Source organism: Haemaphysalis longicornis, unplaced genomic scaffold (assembly GCF_048455015.1).
Source record: "Haemaphysalis longicornis isolate Haplotype H1 unplaced genomic scaffold, Haemaphysalis longicornis Haplotype H1 scaffold_1, whole genome shotgun sequence".
NCBI classification, from domain to species: Eukaryota; Metazoa; Arthropoda; class Arachnida; order Ixodida; family Ixodidae; genus Haemaphysalis; species Haemaphysalis longicornis.
In genome coordinates, this window is record NW_027526203.1 from 446,021,288 (window position 1) to 446,038,203 (window position 16,916).

Below are 16,916 nucleotides of genomic sequence, written 5' to 3' on the forward strand. Positions count from 1 at the left end.
TTTATTTGGACGACGCAGCTCTGGAAGCAGTTCTTCTTTCGACGAAACTTTAGGGTGTTGTTGCAGTGCACCACGTTGATCTGCGGCCTGGTGGGCAATTGATGATACTGGGGTGTCGGTCAGTGGGATCTGGCTGCTTTGAATGGACCCCCGCTGAGCCTGCAGATTGTGGAAGTAGCCGCGGGAGGACGTTGCTATTAGGGGGCAGCCGCGTGCAATGCTTGGCGTAGAGCTCGTCGTGAGAACCTGTTGGACACCCTGCGTGACATTTGTTTCCTCGTCCGCAAGGAGGTATTCACGGCTGATACTCAGGAATGGTCTTTGCATGAGTGTTTCACAGTTGAACAAGCTCCCTTCAGGGGGGTCCAAGCCCACGCGATAATGGCTTACGTCGCCATCCATCGTGGAAACGTCGAGTACGTCAACCCTATTTGTCATGTGGTGACATGTGAGCTGGAAGGTGGTATAACCCGCGAAGTTGTCGAGTAAGCGCTCATGAGAGCTGCTGTGGGAATCCTGGGAAGGCGTGTTGGGGCGCCATGAAGGCATACTCCATGAGGCTGGCTCCAGGTAGCGTATAGGGTACGGGATAGGCCTAAAGCTCTCTTGTGAAGTGGTCCGCGGCCGGTGGTCGGCGGCGAGCTTCCGACGTGCATCACCATTGCCGGTGTGAGAGTCTTGATCAAAGCAGCACGTTGAAGCAACAACCCTTTCAGGCGGAGCTTTAATTATTGAGGTCCTGGGCGGGAGCTGTTGCTTCTTTGCACTGCGACTCAGAATACCCACTCGACCAGCGTCATCATGCGAGGTACCCGGCAGTGGAGAAGGTGCGCTACTCGCCTGGATGCGATCTGGCGCTCCTCCCACGGAATGTGACCCGAAGCGACGGCGCACACGTCCGTCGGAAGTGTGGCTGTGGTGGCCAAGCACCGACGCCTCACCCGCTGCCAATGGCGTCATCAGTGTGCCGCCCGTGGAAGCTGTCGGTGGAATCCCCGATGGCCCGGGAGGCAGCTCCATTTGTTTTCACAGTCTTGGGCTGAGAGTCGAGCGCGTAACTTCCGGCTCAAAGCGTCGAGAGCCAGTCGCCGCAGCTACGGCCATCGCGACGCGACACAGACGACGGGTCGTCGCCATGGTTGGTTGGTTGGTTGGATCCGGAACGAGAATGGCGCGTACCCACTCTGGGGGATTGGCCAAGTCTTATTGTGATTTCACTGCTAAAGAAGCTTAGTAATTAGTTTCAAACGAAGGGAAAATAGGGTACAGTGATGCTAACAATTTTGGAACCAAAAGAAATTCAATACTACTGTACCAACAGGTATTTCAATAAACGATTAAAAATGGGTTGAAGCTATTGATTAACAAGGCAAGCGACCTGTTTCGGCAATAAATGAGTGAAGAGCGCGAAAAACATCCCCGTTGCACCGACCAAGCCCGACTGCCCCAAATGACAATAAATTAGGCACCGACAAGGCGAGACCCAGGCGCCGGAGGGGAGCCTCCAGGTAACGATTTCGGAGGGAAGAGAACCGCCGGCAAGACAACAGGAAGTGGTCAAGTGTTTCCTCCTCTTGACAGAAGCTGCAGGTGGCCGATGGCGCTATGCGTGCACGGTGCAGATAAAAATTCAAATTAGGTGTTCGACATCGCAAGCAAGTCAGTGTGACCTCGCACAGCCGAGACTGCGCAAAGTCACACTTCCAAGAGTACCGGAGATGCTCAATGTCTGGGCAGCCAGCGATGCTGTCTGGTGGGAAGCTGTCCAGTGAACTGTACCTTCGAAACCTAGTTCCAACAACATAGGCTACCGGGGGCACAGTATCAACGAGAGGACCATTCAGTGCTACTCCTGCCAGGTAATCAGCAGTTTCGTTAAGTTCAACTCCTCTGTGCCCTGGGACCCAGACCAGCCGGATTTCCCTGACATGTACTGGTATAAGCATCGACAGCGATCGGCGAAGTGGAGAAACGGTTGGGGAAGATAAAGCGGAGCAAACCGAAAAAGAATCCGTCACAATGATCACCTGGGAATGCTCTTCGCTGAGCTTTCGAAGAGCGAGCGCGATTCCCAAAAATTCTGCCAAATATATTGACGTGAAATTCGGAAGACGAAGAGGAAATGCCCAGTCAAGCGCAGGTGAAAAGATACCTACACCAGCTTTTTTGTCTCGGACAGAAGCATCTGTGGCTATAACCACATGTGTCGGGAACTCTTCTAGGTAGTTTTCTAAAAGGCCAGATATCGTTCTCTCCGGCAAGCATTTGGCATTGGAGGGAAAAATGTTGACGAAGTCAATGTCCACACTCGCAGTGCGATATTCAAACGTAGGTACAGATAATATGTTGATATTTAAAGGGGCGAGCAAGGACTGGACGAACACTACCTGTGGACGCTTGTACATGGGCCATGATTGGGCAAAAAAGGACGCTGGGGAGTGTACAAAAACCATTTGCGATCGTGATATAGGCAATTCCATTGCACGAAGGTATGCTTCTACTGTCAACACCTTGAAACGAGATATCAGAGGAAGGATTCGAGCCTCCCAGTACAATACCCGAATGGGGACGTACCTTGGCAATCCCAAACACAATCGCAAAGCTTGCCTTTCTAATGTAATCAATGGTCGGAGCTTGTAGAACGGATAACTAGAAAAAAGGATACAGCCGAATTCCAGAATAGGGCGCACGTACATGCGATAGAGCATAAGGAGGACGTCTCTGCGCATACCCGATTTCTTATTACAATATCTCTTCAACACGGAAACCGCTCTCCCCCCTTTCACCGCAATGAAGTCAATGTGAGGACGCCAATTCAGAGTGCTCTCATACAACACTCCTAGATATTTCAGAGAGGTAACCTGCGGTATTGATTTCTGTCTGTATGTCAGATCAATCGAAATTGGGTCTTTCACTGGGAATGCCAAGAGTGCGCACTTGTCGACATTTAGGGATAGGTAGAGGCCATCCAGCCATGACTCTAAGGTCGACATATAAAGCTGCAGTGACTGAAACAAGACATGTACATTGCTTGAAGAGCTAAAAAACGCCAGGTCGTCAGCATACAAGTACGACTGTACGCCCGCAATAACGGGAACGTCGCTGAGTAAGACATTAAATAAAACCGGAGAAAGAACGGATCCTTGAGGTAAGCCTCGCGTTTGATTGTAATGTGAGGAGGTAACGCCGCTCTGAGCAATAAAGAATTTGCGACCGGTTAAAAACATCCTAACCCACGAAGTAATATATTCGGGAAAACATAATCGATGCATCTTTTCTAAAAGTATGCCATGTTCCACGCAATCATAAGCTTTGGCCACATCCAATGTCACAAGCGCTGCGGCCTCTTTGGAACGACGAGCCAGATGAAGGCGGCTCTCTAGGTCTATGTGCGCCGACCATATCGAGCAGCCTGGCCTGAAGCCCACCTGTCGAGGACTCAAAATGTTAGCACTATTTAAAAACTTTTCGATTCTGGCCAATAAAACCCTCTCAACAATTTTTACAAGATTAGACGTTAAGCTTATCGGCCTAATGTTATCCAATGAAAGACCTAACCCAGGTTTTTTAGGCAAGGGAACAACTTTCGACAGACGCCAATCGAGAGGCACCCAGGAAGCGCGCAGAGAGTGGTTCACAATATGCAGGAGGTCTTCAGGCGACTCCGTAAACACCATCTTTATCATTGGGACAGTAATACCATCTGGGCCTGGTGCTGCATCGGGTACACGCTGTAACACGTCGTATAACTCTCCCTTCGTAACCTCTTCAAAGTTGAGAGGAGCCGGGCCCAGGACAGGGGAGCCATGGGCCGGTGGGGCCAGTACCGGGTAGCGGGAAGTGAAACGAGCCTGCAGTCCTACAGCCAACTGATCAAGAAGAATTTTTAAGGCTGTTGGCGTGTGCATGAAGGAATCAAGGTTTGGTGAGCTGTGGCCGTTTTTTCTAATCCGCAAGAACGAGAAGAGCGCACGCCTATTACTAGTTTTCGAGAGGAAAGAGAAGCGGCTTGTGTTATATATCTCTTTTGCCCGTGCAACAGTACGTTTGAACACAGCGCGAAAATACTTAAAATTGCTCCAATTTTCGGGACACTGGTTATACTGTAACTTTTTCCACGCTGCTTGTCTTCGCCGGAAATCCCTCGTGCATTCCTCATTCCACCAAGGACTGCTTGGCTTCCCTTTAACCGAAGAAATCGTAAATTTAGCTCGACTGGCCGAATCCTGAATTACTGATATAAGCTCCTTGGCACGAGCGTCAATTTCTTGAGTTGGTAACGAAGCTAATGCTGAACGCATTAAATTTTCATACCGATTCATATTCACAAAGGAGTGCTTCGTACGGGTAACGTGTTTCCTTGCGCGAATATCAAAAACCACGGGGATGTGGTCACTAGATGTAGCACAGTCTGCCGTAGACCACGCAGCAACAAGACCCGGCTTCGCAAAAGTCAAGTCCAATACCGACTTACTCTGGCCGCGCAGGCATGTAGCCGCTTTTGAGTTCTCACAGGAGAGAGAGTGGTCGCTAATCCACCCCCATAAACGCCTCCCGCAAGCATCGGTACGATATCCCCAGTCCACATGATGAGAATTGAAATCCCCTGCTAATATGACATGATTTTTACAAGCCGCCAAAGCTGCATCCAGTGAACGAGTCGATGTCACCCCATATGGAAAGTATGCATTTACAAGGGAGAATGAAACATTTCCCATCCTTGCAGAACGAACGTCTCGCGCTCTTCGTCTTTTTCACGTATCTCAACGTGTCACGAGCTGGTGATCAAGATGATCGATAAAATAAATATGAGCCGCATTAAAAGCGCATATTGGTCACACAATCGCGATTTATTAAATGCACAGAGCAGTGACAACATGCGTCGCCTAGTTCGTTAAGCGTAGTTTTTCAGCACTGCTACAAAGAGGAGCCCATCGTATCCGTGGTGTAGGAGCACAGCTGCGACGTCTTCTGCCAATACTAGTTATTACTTGTAATGCGTGAGCTTCACTGAAATGTTACTTGGCTCGGCTAAGGGAAATACACTGTTCCGAATTGCGTTTTGTACCTAAAAGGGCGGCCAAGGTAAAAACCGTTCAGCAACGGGGTTCCCAATAGGGAAGTTAAAGCTGCAGGGACTTACTGTCTTCCCATTTCTATTCACTGCGGATGCGGGTATGCGCTCGGCTGACGTGCGCAATGGTTGCGACGCGTCATGTAGCTGGAAATATAAGGGTGATGATGAAAATGTCGAATTATAAGCGGACTAAGGGCAGGCGCAGCACAGTGGGGGTCGCCGGTATATGTAACGGCCTGACATTAGGCATAAATTTGCGCTTTGAAGTTTAACGAAGTTAACCGGTATACCCGCGCTTTGAAGTCAGTAATTGGCTTTAATTGGGACGGTGTTAGACTCATGTTATAGTTACCTGACATTAAGCCAGAATATAGGACTTAACGGCTATTGCCCAAGGCTCTTATACTTGTGATACACGAGCGTTTGAAACGACATTTCAGTCGAATGGCCTTCGAAATTTCAAATGTCATTCGAACTGGACGAGTTCCGCCGATCTATACGACAATTCTCAAAGTCAGTTGAAAGTTTCCGCATTCGCCCACCATGTTTCGGTGTCGCCACTGCTGTCCTGTTTCGTTATTGACAAAAATTTAATTTTAGAGTTAAAATTAGAAGAAAAAAACAGTCATTAGCGATGAAATTGATAACAATCTACAAGTGCGCACAAAACATGCGCTGACAACCGTTTTTTTTTTCTTTTTTTCGCAGCGCCGGTGTTGAGAGTACAAAGTTACATCGTGATCGTAGAGCGAGTGATATAAAACAAAAAAACGTGAGAAATTGCGAAGATTGTGCACTTCGAGCCCCAATTTTAACTCGCAAATAATTGTTTTTGTAATTACGGCATGCGGAAGCTGCTCCCGAGAGTGCGACGGTTCGCGTTTCAAAGGCCTTTGAGAACCTTAAAGACCATTGGTGGTGCGCCTTTAATTTAAATGCCATTTCAACCAAAGTCCTTTGGAAAACGTCCTGTCAGCTCAAAGGTGTCATTTGAGTCAAATGACATTCGGCTGAAAGGCCTCCGAAAAGCTCGTGTAGCACGGGTATCAGTCATAGAAAGGGAGCTAGAAGAAGGAAGGCTCAAAAGGAAAAGGGTGAAAGAAAAGGGGTGAATATGAATGGGGCAAAATATGGCCGGTTTGCCTCCTTGCGTGTTCTGCGAAATCACATACCCTCGCCGCTCTAATCTCACTACCCAAACTCGTGACTTATCCCAGCGTGCTCATGTATTTCTAGAGAGAGAAATAAACGTCTATTGTCTGAAAAGACTAGATCATTAGAAAAAGCTCAGGTGCCCCAGTAGTCTTTGTTCGTGTTTGCTTTGTTGGTGGCTAAAGGGCATTTTTCTAGCGAGGCTCGTATTGGCTGACTTCCGCCGTCGGTGGCGTTTGCCTAATCCTCTTCATTCCTCCTCGCCCGAAGGTGTCGCTCCTCGTTCGCGGCTGGCGCGCCAGATCACGCCACAATAGACCATTTTAGCATAGCGGCTAGCGTACGCTAGCGTGCAGCAGCGGTTTACCGGGACCAGACTGCGCATGCGCGCGCGGGGACATCTACGGAGGCGCCCTCGGCGAAACAAATGCGCGGGCAAAACGAGGCATAGGCGACCGTCACCGCGGAACGAATGCCCAGTCAGGTCTCGGCACCCGCTGCAGTAACGTTAGCGTACGCTAGCCGCTATGCTAAAACTCTCGAATGTCTTACGCCGTCGTTGTCGCCGCGTATAACCGCGCTCCTTGGAATTCCCCCCTCTCTCCCCCTCCTCGCCCGCAGCTGTCCGTCCCACGCGCAGCTGGCGCGCGCGCGTTATGTGCCGCACATCACGTCACATGGCAGGTTCGCTCCAGAGAAGGCGCATCGCCCAGTTCACCGTCGGCTGCGGCATGGGTAGGCCGTGCTTGGTTCGTTCCGCCTTGCGTTCGGGTAAAGCTCAGCGTGTTTGCTTTGGTTTCGCTGTGGTCGCTCAATGGTTTCGCGTTTTGATTTCAATGGCTTTCCGTTTTCATTTTCGCAGAAGGGATTCGCTTTCGTTTTCACTGAGGTCAAGCTTCGCGCGCATTACTGTTTCTGTAGGGAAAGGGTTCGTTAATTTTTTAAATTAAAATTTGTTTACAAAATATAACACTTAAGCTCAGTAATGCGGGCAAAACTGGTCGCCATTTAGAAAAGTCATGCACAGTTTTCCCGTACTGTTGAAGCCGGCCTGGACATTTCCTGAGTGCTAAAAAATTATATGACAAAATTATGAGTAGTCCTACTTTGTAAAGTAGGATGACCAATGAATGGATGACCACTTGTGTATAGCGATGTCGATGCGAGGCCCATCCGAGAGTAGCTTTGTGAAAACTGTTTAACGCAACTTTGACTGCTGTGCGCGCAGGTGAACAGGCTGGCGCCTCCAGCAACAGAGAACGCCATTCATTCCAGCTAAACTTGCCTCTTCCTCGTTCCTAAGGTGAGTGACTACAGCGCCTCACGGCCAGCCGTACGACATCGTCATCCGAAAAAAAAACCTTTATTGACACACACAAACATTTCCCCGAGGGGGAGAATGTGAAAGTGCGAATGCACGGTTGTCGGCCCGCTTGCGGCGCTTGCGCTCGGCCCCCGCAGCCCACCGCCTCGCCGCCTTCTTTTCCATCTCTTCCATCGGGTTTGTAGTATCACGTGTACACCACGCAGTTATCAAGCCGCTATAACGCCGCTGAGTCGCCAACGCACGCCGCTGACGACGTAGTTTGAATGCGTTAAAGATATAAGGCGCGTCACTAACACTGATATCACCGTCGCGTCCGTGGCTTGGTCGGTAGAGCGTCGCGCTGCGGCCGCAAAGTCCTCGGATCGAAACCTGGCGCCGGATGCTGTTTCTTTTTTAAATATAGAGGAGCACTGCGGACGCCGCCGCCGCCGCCGCCGGCGGTGGATGGTTTGGGGTCGCTTATAAAGTGCATTCGCACTTAAAAGAGTGATATGAGAGGCGATATTCGGTTACCGCCGAGATCCCCCCGTGCAAGCTCTCGGCGGAACGCTGCAACGACCGCCTCGATTGTGGCCATGCGATGTGTCCTGAACACTGCGTCGCTGCCCCGGCTTCTGCTTGTGCCTGCTCAGAAGGTTGTGTGGACCATAGAGTTTCTTAGTAAGTATACTAGAGAAGAAACTGCGCTTCGTAAGCCATGTCGTCGTGGGGGTTCATGGGAAGACCTCCTTTTTTGGCTTGGGCTTGGCATGACAATTGGATTCTTAAGCGGTTTTCGGGATTTGCTTTCTTCACTATGCATTAAAACGTTTATGAGAAGGAAGCTAAAATCCTCCCTGTTCTGTGGTAGCCGTGTTCGGTGAAACAGCAGGCAGTTAGTGATCGCACCTGACGTTGCTCATGCTGCAATCGAAGGACGCATGACTGAGTGGGTAATATGCCGCCGCGAAATTTGTAGCCGAAGAAAAGAAGAAACAAAACGTACTTCGATGAAGACAAGATACGACCACGGGGATACGACAACTACAGGCGCTTGTATGCGTCCTATCTTGTCATCGTGCACGACTGTTTAACGCCACGTTTTCTTTTTCCTTGTTAAACTAGTTGGCGGTCGGTGCACCGGTTCACCACGAAGAACGTTTTAATAGGCATGATCAAAAAACTTTCCAAACTCTTCAAGCAACTTATTATTTGCAATAATGGTAAAATGAATAAAATCAGAGTCTCTAATGAGTTTCCCCCCTAAATATTAACCTTGTTCGTAACACAACCTTGGCCTGCGGAATAGCAGGCACAACCGTTCCGGCAAAAATACGCTTTACTTCCTTCTTCCTTAGTTTTAAAATAGCCTGTTTTTATTTTCCACTTACATAATTGCACACACAGAGAGAGAGAGAGAAAGGTTAAGGCGATGGACTCCGGGGCCGCATCGTAGCTCTTTCAGCGCGGGATCGAATCCCAGCGTAGTGGGCGATTTCTTTCTATCTTTCATTTTGCTGCAGGTATAACGTATACGTGTGGCATGCTACCCAACGAATGGCTGTCTTTGCTGATAATGGAGAGGTTTGGGAGGCATAGTGCGGAGGTGTAAGGTGGGATATTAAAAGAATGGAGCAAAATTGTGTGACCGGCCTGCTTCAACGAACACACGAAAAAAAAAAAAAAAACAGCGCAAAAGACAGGACGAACTACAAACCACAGGCGCTGCATTGAAGATTTTTTCAGAGTAGATGCGTGAAAGAGCCGATGTAAGAGAAATAAATTGCAGAGTGGTTTGCTGAAGGGCCAGTTGGTATATACATTGTACTAGGAAGAAAAACAGCGCAAAAGGCAGGACGAAGTAAAGAACTACAAACCTTGTAGTTCTTTACTTCGTCCTGCCTTTTGCGCTGTTTTTCTTCCTAGTACAATGTACCAATTTGGCCCTTCAGCAAACCGCTCTGCAACAGACACACGTTCTTGGGGAGACGAGGTGGCCGAGAGGTTAAGGCGATGGACTGCTAATCCATTGGGCTCTGCCCGCGTGGGTTCGAATCCCATCCTCGTCGAAGTTGTTCTTTTTTTGCAAAAAAATATAAAGTATACCTGCGGGATGCGCTGCACTAACATACTTGGACACAGTATAAGGTTTTTAATTCTTATATCTTTATAGCATTTCGAAACGTTATAGATTATAGGGATGACTGGCATTCTGTGTCTGAAATCAAAAAATAGTTTCATATTCCGCGGATGATTGTCGTAATTTATTCCATACATGGAATGCTCGTAAAAGTAGGCAATATCCATAAATAATTTATATTTATATTCCAAACGTCCCTCCCGTCTTGTTGCGGATTGTATTATCAGTTGTTATGGAAATAAAATATCTGCCTGGGAATATAAATGACAGTTGTTGGTCAAATAAAACATCCTCCTATGAATATAAATGACAGTTTGAGTTGCGCACACAACTGCTTCCCACTTGTGCTGAGCAGACAGACATTAGGTGCCTTGAGGAGGAAAAGCAGCATAACTGAAGGTAGAGTCAGCGCTCGTGAAAGCCGTCACAACGAACACCTTCCTTTTCCTCTTGGGGGCTTATCCAAACTTATTTTATAACACAGATACAAACAGTGCTATACTTGGTGACAACTTAAGAACGGCACCTGAAGTTGCCGCTGTGCCTTATCACCATAGCCGGATGTTTCTCCGCGCGGCACAAGTAGAGCGTTACTGGGAATATTTTGAACATGGCGTAAGCCGTTCCCGCGATTTTTTGGACTTAATATGCTTATAAACGACTCCAGTGACGACAAACAAACTGCGTTAGACGCATTCATAGCAAACCCCTTTCAAAACGCGCGCGCACTGACGTCACGGGTCCGGCGCTTTGGCGGAGTGATACACTACATGAGGTGGTGCCGTTCTTGAGTTGTAACCGAGTATAGCCTGTTTAACTGTTGACCCGACAGTTCTTAAAAGGGAAGGAAGGAAGGAATAGTACAGGAAAGGCTGGGGGGTTAACCAGAATACTGTCCGGTTGGCTACCCTACTCAGGGGGGAGGGGATACGGGAAATGAAAGGGAAAGAAGGGACAGCGGTACATATTAAAGGAGAAAATGAGAGAAAGAAAAGTAGAAAAAAACACAAGGCGTGACCAGGCAACTAGACAGGCGGTACAAACAACGCACACAACTAGAAAATGCACAAAACTAATACGGTCCAGTGATAAAATTGGCGAACTAAGGGCACTGCACTATAGTAATATCCCTACAATCGTTCAGACAGGCCCGTGTCCTTCAAAAAAAGCAGTAAGGCTTTTATAGCCTTTTCGGCTTGTGACGGACAGCGCCTATGACACAAAATTGTCTGCGCTGTAAAGGGGTGGTCGTCGAGTCGGTGAAGTGTGGTGGAGGGCTGTTGCCTCGGCGTTATGAAGCGGTCACAATGGCACAGAAGGTGTTCAATCGTCTCGTCGGTGGCGCACGCATCACAAGCAGGGCTGTTGGCCATTCCAATGGTGTAGGAGTAAGCACCGGTGAATGCAACACCTAGCCACAGGCGACAAAGTAAGGTGTCGTCCGAGCGTGGCCCGTTATTAGGTAGGTGGCGCTGCCAATCTGGGTCGAGCGAGTAAAGACGAGCGTTTGAGAACTCAGGTGTATTCCACTTAGCGAGAGTGACTTCCCGGGCAATGGACCGCAGCGAACTTGCTGCATCAGTGCGTGATAGAGGGATGCGGGTCAATCTTGCACTTGTGTGGGCGCCATGAGCCCTGTTCGTTCCCAGTAATGCCGCAGTGGCTTGGGAGCCACTGGAAAACAATATCATGTCTATGACTGACTAATGTGTCATATAAGCACCGGATTTCAGCCACAAGTTGTTTGTATGGGCCGCGGCGGAGGGCAGACTGGATGCACTGAAGAGCGGACCTCGAGTCGCATAGCACAACCCATTTTTCTGGCGATTCCCGCTGGATGAATGGAAGGGCCTCCCAAATAGCTGCCAATTCAGAAGCGGTTGACATCGTCGAGTTTGAAAGGTTAAAATGAATTTCGGTCGACTTTTGTGGTATCATAACAGCGCCGGCAGAACTGGACGTGGTGACCGACCCATCCGTGTAGACATGGACCCGGTCTCTGTATAGAAAGAATAGGGATAGCTGTTGAAGACCGCTAGGTAGACGGTCCGCATTCTTTTTTATTCCCGGGATGTTTAAGTGCAGCTGTGGCTGTGACAGGCACCAAAGTGGCGACGAGGGCCGAGACGGAGGTGCATAGCTCGATGGCGAGCTCCCACTGTGAGCGGCAACCACAAAAAGATGCCTGCGGTCGTGTTGAAGGCAGGGATGCAAGGTGGTGATGGGGCAACCGGGTGAGTTGCCTTAATGTGTGCCCTCAGTGTCTCCACTGTCATGTGGTTTGTGATCGGGTGATCCCTTGCAACGCAAATTGTGGCTACAGTTGAGGCGCAACGCGGGAGACCGAGACATGTACGAAGACCCTGGGCCTGTATGGCCTGAATTGCCTGTAGGTTGGTTTTACATGTGTTGGTTAATACAGGCAGGCTGTAACGCAAAACACCGAGAAACAGGGCATCGTATAGGCGTAACATTGAGTGCACGGTGTCTCCTTAAAAGGGTATTCAGCTTCGCCTCTGCTTGTTTTAAATTTCTGCTCAGCAAATTTTCCCCCCTCTGAACAGACGGTAACGATATCAGAAGCCGACCATGCAAGATAGCTTTAGCTGCATAAGAAATTTTGACTAATAACGCATAACAGTTTACAGTTTTTGCCTTATTTTGTTTCCCTCCTCAAGTTTCGCACCATTTCACAACCTAAGCAGGTGGTTTACCGCGCAGTCTTAGACTAATGCGGTCGTTATTCAGAGGACGTGTCACAGTTACCTTTAAAATGAAGCACAGTTTTTGCATCGTCAACACCAAAAGTAATGTCCTTCATTCGGCCAAAAAGAAAGCACGGCAGGGACGCCTAATGGTACTTGATGGTACTTGCCTAATGGTACTTGCCTAATGGTTCGACATGGGCTTCCAACCACGTCGTTTTTGTCATCAGGATTCAGGCCAACCACAGTGGATCTGAGGGGACCCTTAATTATTCATATAATGCTCGCGCATGTTGACGTATAGAACCATGCCTCTTTGGTATGTTTTCTGTACTGCACTATGTACTGATTTATTCGAAATCATATCAAGTTGTAAATTATTTCGTCTTGCGCTGCTTGATCGAAAAATTTGATGTTTTTTCGCATTTATGTAAACGATGAAGAAATGTGTACTCTTTCTATACCAGAAGACTTTGAATAAATAAATCCCCGCGCAAGTAGATGAGTTCTGTAATAAATTATAGATTACATTGATAAAAACATATCGCTGATACCTTTGCGTCAGCGCATTTGTTGAGACCAAATAAAACAACGTTTGTTCGGAAAAGTAAAGCATATACGCAACAATTTTGCTCTTTATTCACCTTTTCGTTTAGTAATGATTTAGTTTAGTTGCCCGTCGTCTCAAGAGGCAAGGTTGCAAAGCCCATTTATTTATTTATTTATTTATTTATTTATTTATTTATTTATTTATTTATTTATTTATTTATTTATTTATTTATTTATTTATTTATTTATTTATTTATTTATTTATTTATTTATTTATTTATTTATACAATACTGCAGGCCTTGGGCGGCCCCTACAGGAGTGGTTTGTTGATACACCAATCAGGAAAACCAGTTGTAAACAAGAAAAAAGAAAGAAGAGGAAGGAAAAAAGGAAATACAAATTGAAAGCAAGAAGAAATAAGCAATGAACAATCGAAGAAAACTCAACAGAACAAGGACGGGCTATCAGTCCATATTTCACGTATATTGCTCATAAGGATGTAAAGAACAAAAAAAAACGACGCAAAGAAGCAATGATCATACACAGTAACACAGATCTTGCACTACTAGATATGGAAAACCAAGCACGGGATGTTGGAAGCGTTACATTTTATTCGACAAGCAGGTTAATCAACTGAGGAACATTATTTGCTAAGAAGGTTTGGACAGCGCGAGGGGGAAGTAGGGCGTCTCAGGCGTTCAACTGGACATTCATGCACTCCTCATCGCAATTAACCCAAACGAAGTGCTTAGTGTCCTCGGTCGTTTTGTGTCCGGAATGTGTGCAACCCAATGAAAGCGAAACGGGTTCGCTGGTGATCCGCCCCCATATGAATGGCTTGAATTTTTTAGTGCGAAGCAGTATATGTCTCCCCCTCCCCCTGTTTTCATTCCGGTGAAGCCGATTTACACGGCACCGCTCCGGGGCTCCTTCTTGCCACCGCCGACCCCTCTTTCACAACGGTTATCACAACGGTTATTCCCCTCGCCACCACCGATGCCTCTTTCACAAGTAATTGCGCAGCCAGGTGAGAGCGGCCGTAGCGCCGTTATCAGATGATTGCGGAAAATCAACAGCGCCGGGAATCTAAGGTCCCTAAAATATCGGTGTAAAAGCGCCCGAAGGCCGCCGCCACCGCCGCCGCCGAAAATGTAGCCGCGGCCGTTGATGCCTCAAATTCTACCTCGCCCACTCGCTGCAGTCCCCTGCCGGTTGAAAGAAACTTGCCCCCATGGAACGCGGGCATGAGGGCTTAATTCTTCTTTAGCTTGAAAGCCATTCCGAGCGACATTGTCGCGTCAGCGGCCCTCGTTGACCAGCTGGTCATAGTTCTTCTGGCGTAAGAATAATAATAAATCTTAGTCTGGCCGCATATTGTCTTTCTCTCTCCCTTCGTTGGTCAATTTCCCGACTAAGTATGCGCCCATCCCCGACTTCCGGTGTAGGCGTCCACGGGTAGGGGGTGAAGGGAGGGGGCGTGCACGCAAAGCAGGGCTTAATGCTGCTACCAATGACATACCCGTTGTGGGAGTTGGAGATCTAAACGTGAGAGTCTCTAGCGTCACTAAATAAGCTAGCTGCGCCCATATGTAAACAAATATCACGTGGTGCAGACTGACCCATGAAAATCCTGGCGGCACGTATACCGATGAGACAATAATAACAGTGCCTATACTCTAAAAGCCTTTATTTAGTGACGCTAGGAGTCTCATGGCTCAATGCGCCCTGTCAGCTGTCGTCCACAATCGATCGGTTTGGGTCTGGGTTGGTGTGTTGCACGGACAATAAGATGCCTACTACTGGGCAGCAAAATAGACACCCACGTGTGTGTCCGCTAGAATAAAAGTCGCGGCCTTCGAGGTGTTAACTCGATATGGGACGGAAGCATGACGTTCGCTTGGAGGAAGAGCGGAAAGAATCATCAGCCGGAACGGAAGCGTGAATGGGCGCGAAAACAACGGAAAGCCGCTGCCGCCGCAGTTGCCGCCTCAAGTTCCAGCGGGTCGAGTAGCTGCGAATCCCTCCCGCATGAACAGCAACTGGCTCGCTTGGAACGCCGACGTGGGCCAATATCACTAGTTCAGCTTGAAGGGCTTTAGAGCGACATGTTCGACAGTGTCTTTTACTTCTAAGCAGCCGCTTAGAAGTTACATCCCGTTTTTACACGTTTTTTTTTATTGTTACATCCCCTGCATGCTTTTCTCTTTCGGGCAAGGCATGCCCGCAGTGTACCTGCGGACTAGCTGCACGCCCTATAAAACATATTTTCTATGGAAAAAAAAAAAAAAAAACTTCAGATACGCCCGCTGGTACGCGCACAGTTAGCTGGCCCGAAATATGCGCTTACACACGACAGGCCGGAAGACCGAGCGGGTGGCAGAAAGCATGACTGGGTGAACTCATAAATGTGTACCGTTTAACTTAAACCAAACCCGTGAAAATCTTTTACAGCACCCATTGTTCTTTGCGGTCAAACTCTCGAACCCAAGGCCTAGGGGTTTCACGGCACAAACCTCGCGAAATCACGCCTAGGGAACCTCGTGGAATCTCCCCCTATGGGATAGTACTTTTTTGGCTGCCAGCTTACGCCTAGAGCTGCTTCAACATTACGAGAGGACTTCGGATAACATTTCCAAATCGCGAACGAAAGTTCTAAATCGGGAACGAACCCGCATTAGTGCGATTCGATGTGAATTTATTTCAATCTAAAAAAAATGTGCAAGTGTGCCCACAAAAAAAAAAGATTCATGGAATCTAAGTTTTCTTATGATGTGGCAAGCCCTACTTTAAACCTAGTGGAGTACCTTTGTGTTATTTTTTGTATAGGGTTTTTGTATATTGTGCAAGCATATGGCAGTTTGGACCAAATTACACCACTGTACAAAGGTAATTTACCTTCTGCATGGGTATCCGTGAGTTATGACTAATAAGAAAACAGTTTGTGAAAGACAAACGAATATACATTATTTGTATTTAAATTCCGGCTGAAGTTGTGACGTGGTACCCCAACAACTATGTGCTTGAAATTCAGTTGATAAATTTCCTGCAAGGAGTGCAAAATTTTAACGGAATATTTTCGTTGAGAATATGAAAAGAGTCTGTATCATCCAATTTTATCGCTATGGCAAATTTATCACTCTAGGAGGGGATATTGGCGAGTGCGGAGTTGAGGGAATATCTTATATGATTAAAAATAACGCAATCCCCACTGAGCAGGTAAATTTTAACGGGCTCTGTTACAACAGACAGAATACCACAGCAAATTTCAAAAAAAAAAGTGAGGGACCAAGGACGCTACCCTGCGTTCATCTAAGTAGTGTCAGCGGTTGTGCCATCCTGCTGATTTGTTGGCTTTAACAAAGCCGACAAAGTGAGAACCCAGGCTACGGGAAAAGAAGGGAGCTGGTGATAGGCAGTTTGTAAACTAATTTCTAAGCAAATAATTTGGCCAAATGACAGGTTGCACCAATATGTGTGAGTAATTGACCTGCATGTGTGAGTGATTAAAAAAAAAAAAACTTCCATACTTATGGTACCAATTCCTCATGTATGCAGGTGCGGGCAACATGCAGTCAACGTGTACATGCACCTGTTGTTTTTTTTTTAAACATTGAAGCAGTGCTCGTTATTTGCAAATAAAATTTGGTACCGTTGCAATCGGCACAATTAATTGCAAACAACGGTACTGTAAATTGGCAACAAAGGACAGCATAAAAAGGCGCCTTTTGATATTCTCTGTGTGAAAGTTCTTTTCTAAAGATAACTATTAATATGGATAACAGCTTCATATGCAGGTAACCAAAAAAGAGAGGTCTTGTTATAGACCGCAAATGCCGTTTTAAAAGTCGGCATCGGGTATTAATATCCAACACTGCGGCGCCGCTCGAGGGAACAAACCGTGTTTTTGCAAGTTGCAGATGTAGCATAGGGTCGCTGGCTTTCGCAGTCGTGCCATATGTTATGAAGAGACATATCGTAATCGCGAA

General features: G+C 47.5%; 1 long non-coding RNA gene and 1 other non-coding gene across 2 annotated transcripts in view; both read left to right on the top strand.

Annotated features, from left to right (window-relative positions):
* The first annotated feature begins 6,680 nt into the window (after positions 1-6,680).
* The window catches only part of LOC144155898 (uncharacterized), a 37,963-nt gene continuing 27,727 nt past the window's right edge, over positions 6,681-16,916 (top strand). Inside the window, exons 1-2 of the long non-coding RNA XR_013319669.1 lie at positions 6,681-7,000; positions 7,458-7,532. This is a non-coding gene — a long non-coding RNA (uncharacterized LOC144155898). The remainder of the gene's footprint in view (positions 7,001-7,457; positions 7,533-16,916) is intronic.
* On the top strand, positions 9,523-9,604 carry Trnas-gcu (transfer RNA serine (anticodon GCU)). The gene has a single exon. It is a non-coding gene; the product is annotated as a tRNA-Ser (tRNA).